We start from the raw sequence: 6000 nt of genomic DNA on the forward strand, positions 1-6000 counted from the left end.
CGCAAAATAGAAATTATAGCAGGTAATGAAATTTTCACCATGATAATTTATTACATTGGGTATCAAATACATTAATCAATATGGCTATAAAAGCAGTCACTTTTCATGTGTTTATGAATTTTAGGTTCATGGAGTATTAAGAGATTTTGATCTCTCTCTCTCTCTCTCTCTCTCTCTCTCTCTCTCTGCTTCTTTCTCTGTCCCTTTTTCTGCTTCATTCCATTCATTTTTTTCTGTATTAACGGAAATATGTTTACGTTGCTTTGGGTAAACAATTAAATTAGCGAACATAAAGCAAGTGAGATCTTTCAGCAAAATTTTGTACATTTTATATAAAACCAAACTATCTTGAAACTCCTAGAACCCCGAAGAGAAACGGAAAGACTTCTGTTAGATGCAGTGCTGTCATCACTTTCTGGGTTGTTGTTTCTTAATTTATAGCTTTCTTAATGAACTCGGAGACTTCCTCTCCGAGGTATTTTATTATATCCTATATCCTATTTTCTATACTCATGTATTCTCTAAGAAACCTTGGCAGAACATATGTTCTCATTTTAATTCCTGGAGGACCTGGTAGAGTGGGATACAAGTCTCTTCCATAAGTATCCACACAGCTACAGGTGTTATTTCAATGGCACTCACTTTGCCTGGACTTGTACAGTCCAGCTCCTTAGCCAGGACCCGAGCATGGGAGGCAGGACCCTGAATCAATGGGCCCTGCATGATGCACATGAAAGGGTGCCCTTGTTAGTTCTGTCCCTGCTAAAATAGGGTTATAAGGGGTTTTATTTCCCCTTTTGCTGTAAAAGTTTGTCCTATATTCACAATCAGGACATCCCACCTTTTCTATGCGCCTCCCCCCATGTAATTAAATTATTAGGAGGAGCCCGGAGTCTGGTACAGAAAGAAGGCGCCTGCTCAGATTGCCAGGAATGAGCCTGGACCCCACTTACTGAGAAGTGCAGCGGCCGAGCCTTCAGACGCAGCTGCAGGGCACCGACAAGAAGCCTTATCTCGGGTGCTCTTCTGGACTTAGAGGCGGTTCTTCTTCACTGTTTCATCATTGCAGCTGTCATGGTGAAAACTCGCCCACAGGCAGCTTCCTTTATGACGAGATGGCAACAGGGCTTCTTTAAGCAAGACTCAGGAGCACCTGTGAGAGAGCAGTGATGGCCCAGCCATCACCCGACTCCGGAGGCTGAAACTGCTGCCCAGGGAAAGGCTGCCCACATATCGCCGTCTGGTGCCAGCTCATCTGCATTTCCACCCCTTCCTGGTGTTCTGCTCTATTCAGGCACTGGAATTAATGTTTGCTCGTGGGTGGGCGACAGGTAATCGGGTTTCCCGCAGGTGCTCTGAAGCAGTGCATTTCTAGTTTCTCTATGTGCTTCACGCAGCCACGGAATCTAGAGTATTTGATGGGCCTCTGTCACCTCCACAGCACCGGGCACAAAATGGGGCACGAGGAAGGTGCCTGTTTGTGTGCCAGCATTCGCAGCCAGGCTCAGGGTGCAGGGAATGCCTGAGCCCTTCTCTGCTGCATTAGCAGGTCCTGCACCCTCAGGTAAACGTAGGTGTATGGGGGCAGTTTCTGGGTGTGACGGATTGCTGGCGTCTGCAGCCTGGACTCGTCCTATGCAAACTGTGACAATCATTGTGTTGGTGTGGGGCATACCCAGGACCTTCTCCCTCGGGTTACCCCCCAGTTCCCAATGTAGCACCTCAGCTGTCCTTGGTGTGTTTCAATTTAAATAAATCTACTTGGGTTTTCCTGTCCTCTGTTCCACTTTTGTCTGGGGAATTTCAAGGGGACTGACTAGCAAAGCAGACTTTAAAAAAAAAATGGGGCCTAGGGCATGACTAGGTAAGACTAGAGCTTACCGTACAGAGTATCTGAAGCAGGTAGTAGTTGTTGCTTTTGAAAGGGGACCTCCATTCTTAGCCCAAGGGGCTGAGCGGTGACAGCCCCTAAAGCCAGTGCAGGAGAAGTCGGAACAGAGGGGCCCAGGTCTCCTTAGAGCAGACACAGAGGGGAGGTGGCCAAGTGAGATTAGGGGTTCTGTTTGCAAAGTGACAAACCATGGGCACCCAGGACAAGAGTTCCTGGAAAGCTCAGCATATGTCCCGTGCATGGGCAGCCAGTGTGATGCTGGGGTTTCCCAGGTAACCAACAATTTCAGCAGTTGCCAAAATGAAACCAGATCAATCATTGTTAGATGACCTAAAAAATGTGATTTTCCTTAGGAAAAGGGAAAATAAAAGAAAGATAAGAGAGATCCATTCATTTGCTAAGAAGTGCCCAGAAAAGTTTAGATACAGGATTGGCCGTCTGGCCTCCTCTTTAAAATCCTACACTAATTTTAGATGTAGCCTATTTGTCACTATAGAAGCCTTAAAAATAGTTATTAATCATTGTGAGGGCGGTCATTTCTGGCCTGAATAGCTGCTTTAACATCCTCCCTATTTTTCACATTCATTTACTCAGCATATATTCACCAAAGGCACCTGTGCGCTATGCCAGGCAGTCTTATGGATGTAGAGGAAATTAGAGCTTCTGCCCTCTTCCTGCGGTGTGAGCCCTTGTCCGCTATTCCCAAGGTGCTCACACTTTGTCTCCAGGCCCTATTTCCCTATGAGCGTAAAGGAAAACCAGAGAGGCAGGGCTTCGCACAGCTTATTTTTTTGTGGCAACAATGGTCTTCTTCAGAATAAACTGTAAATATCCAAAGATAATTTAGGAACATGCTGGAATAATTCACAAAAATGGTTTTTAATAAAGTGAAATCAAATTTGACTTGTGTCTCTTAAGAAACAAAACAATCTGGGTTTAGCTGAGGCATATAGGTGAGAATGTGAGGAGTAATACCATGGAAATCGGGGTTCAGGGGAATCCACCTTGAACTCTGGATAAAGAAGCTTATTAAAGCTGTTTACTTCTAGGTATCCATTCGTGGAAATAACGAGAACTGTAGACCAAGGTTTGTGTGAGAGAGGGAGAAAAAGTGAAATTCATTGTATTTTTACTTGTAATATAAAAGTAATACACAACTGATTAAGAGCAATGCATAATTTAAGGTTGAAATAAGTGGATAATAAAAGGAGTGTTTATCAATAACTTTAAAACATAGGGTATTATGGAAAAATGTCAAGTAAAAACAGGAGTCCCAATATACATATATAATTATTTTCGTGATCTCATTTTTTATCAAAGGACAAAACCGATAGGAGCAGTTATCTCTAAGTGGTAGGTGTATTAGTTGGCTATTGCTACAGACCAACCAACCACAAACACCGTAGTGATAAACAGTGATAAGCATGTATTCCCTGCTCAAGTGTCTGAGTTTTGACTGAGGTCTGACTAACCTTGGCTGGGCTCCAGGTCACAGAGTGGGGTCAGGTTTGTTCCAAGCATCTGTCACTCATCAGTGACTACGCAGGGCATATGTTTCTTTTTTTCACATGATCAAAAAAGTGCAAGAAAACAAGACCCACTGCATTTCATGTATTTGCTTATGTCACATTCACTGACACCCCAGGAGGAGAGCAAACTGCATGGCCCAGCCCAGCCAAATGCAGCAAGCCCATAACCCCCACCACGATAAGGCAAGAGCAACTATGAGAAAGGAGGGAAGAACGTTGTGGGGACAGAGCCCCAAAGTGCAGTTTCCAGGCTCTCGACCTCACGTAGAAAAGTGCTGGCTCAGGTAGTAAATGGCCATCAGCTGTGGCTAGTTGGCCATCAGCTGTAACCAGTGAGCCATTGGCCACTAATATAACTGCTGTGGCTAGGCTAGCAGAAAAATGGGGGCTAGCAAGAAGATGGTGGCTGAGCTAGCAAGAGCGGATTGCAGAGAGGCGGATGCCACCAGAGAGAATATAGTGATATGACTCCCCTACTTATTGGCTCCGTGGGTGTTCCTTTTTGGCCTCACCATATCCTGCATTCTCTTGTGGGGAGCGGGAGCGGAGATTCCGCCTGACACCCTGCACGACAAACATTCTATCACAGTGGGATCAGTATTTCCTTTAATTTTCTTCTTATGTTTCTTTATAGACAAATATTCTATTCTATATATTTGCAGGAATAGAAATTTTTTTAAACTATCAGAGGCATACAAATCAATGGAATAGACTTGAGACTCCAGAAATGAGCCTTCACTTTTATGGTCAGTCAGTTTTTTGACAATGCAATACGGAGATCAGTCTTTTCAACCAAAGGTACATGTAAACATCCAAAAGAATGGTATTCATCCCCTGCCTTACACCATATATAAAAATTAACTCCAATGGGATCAAAGACCTAACAGTAAGAGCTAAATCTATAAAATCCTTAAAAGAAAACATAGGCATAAATCTTTATGATCTTGGATTAGGCAATGGTTCCTTAAATATACAAAAGCACAAGCAAGAAAACAATAGATAAATTGGACTTCACCAAGATTACCAGTTTTTGTGCTACAAAGGACTCCATCAAGAAGGTGAAAAGACAACTAACAGGATGGGAGAAAATATTTGGAAATCATGCCTGATAAGAGACTTGTATTCAGAAAAAAAAATGTGAGGAAATCTTACAATTCAACAATGAAAAGAAAATTAACCCAATTAAAAAAGGGATGAAGGATTTGAATAGACACATCCCCAAAGTAGATGTACTAATTAATAGCCAAGATGAACATGAACGCTGGTCAATATCATGATCCACCAGAAAAATGCCAATCAAACCATGAGCCAATCAAACCTTTACACCCACCAGGACGGCTAAAATAAGGACAGACAATACTAGTTTTGGTGAGAATGTGGGGAAATCAGACCCTTCATAGACTGTTGGTGGGAATATGGTGCAGCCACTTTGGAACACAGTCTAACAGCTCCTCAGAAAGTTAAACACAGAGTTACAATAAGACCCAGAAATTCCACTCCTAGGAAAATACCCCAAAAAACGGAAAGGATACATTCACACAGCAATCCGAACGTGAATGTTCATTAAGTACTATCACTTATAACAGCCAAACAATGAAACAGCAAAAGTGTTTGTTGACTGATGAATGGATATGTGGTATGGCCATGTCATGAAATGTTACGAAGCAGTGAAAAGGAATGAGGTGCTGTTACATGCCACGACACAGATGAACCCTGAAAGCATGAGCCACGGAAGAGAAACCAGACACGAAAGGCCACAAATCAAATTACTCCGCTTCCGTGTAATATTTAGCATAGACACAGAAAGGAGAGTAGTGGCTGCCCAAGGCTGGAGAGGGGAAGTTTGGGCACAGTGAGAAGTGATTCCTCATGGGTCCAAGGTTTCTCTTGGGCAAAGACATGCTCTAAATGTGATTGTGGTGATGACTGCCGACTCTGTGACTGCCTGGAACACCACTGAGTCACACACTTTACATAGGTGAATTTTATGGTATGTGAATTATATCTCAATAAAACTGTTATAAAAACACCCTAACAAGATTTAAATTGAATCAGAGGTAGTTACTAGAACAATCCCAGTATAACATCCATCCTGGACTTAACCATCTATGAGTAAAATTGAAAGTGTGTCTCTATTCAGTAACGAATCTCAGTAGCTTAATTAGGCTTTTTCAGTTCTTTACTCAGTGACCGATTTATTTAAACTCTTGCTTTTATTTTATTTTATTTTACTTTTATTGAGACATAATGTACATATAACTTTGTGTGCGTTTGAGGTGTGCAACGTAATGATTTGACATAAGTACATATTGCAAAATGATTTCACAGTGACTACTATTGAAGTCCCATCTTTTAAAACTAATGCTTTCAAAGCCAGATACAGGAAATCAACCCCAATATAGAAGAAAACAACCAAACCAACTACACAATTAAACTTACATTATTAATGTAAATTAGAGTTCCATTTTAGTCAAGAGAGAAACTACTGTGTGCCTCGGCCTGTCAATTGCTTTATACACATTATCATCGCCCTATAAACCCATTTTACAGATGAGTAAACTGAGGCTCAGAGAGCATATA

The 6000-nt window shown here is 42.1% G+C and overlaps 1 protein-coding gene across 1 annotated transcript in view; it reads right to left on the bottom strand.

Annotated features, from left to right (window-relative positions):
- Nucleotides 1–1171, bottom strand: part of IL5RA (interleukin 5 receptor subunit alpha) — a 37313-nt gene extending 36142 nt beyond the window's left edge. Inside the window, exon 1 of the mRNA XM_074312145.1 lies at nt 954–1171. The gene's annotated coding sequence lies outside the window, so the exon portion shown is untranslated. The remainder of the gene's footprint in view (nt 1–953) is intronic.
- Between the last annotated feature and the right edge of the window lie 4829 nt (nt 1172–6000).

The sequence above is a fragment of the Rhinolophus sinicus genome, linkage group LG10 (assembly GCF_036562045.2).
Source record: "Rhinolophus sinicus isolate RSC01 linkage group LG10, ASM3656204v1, whole genome shotgun sequence".
NCBI classification, from domain to species: domain Eukaryota; kingdom Metazoa; phylum Chordata; class Mammalia; order Chiroptera; family Rhinolophidae; genus Rhinolophus; species Rhinolophus sinicus.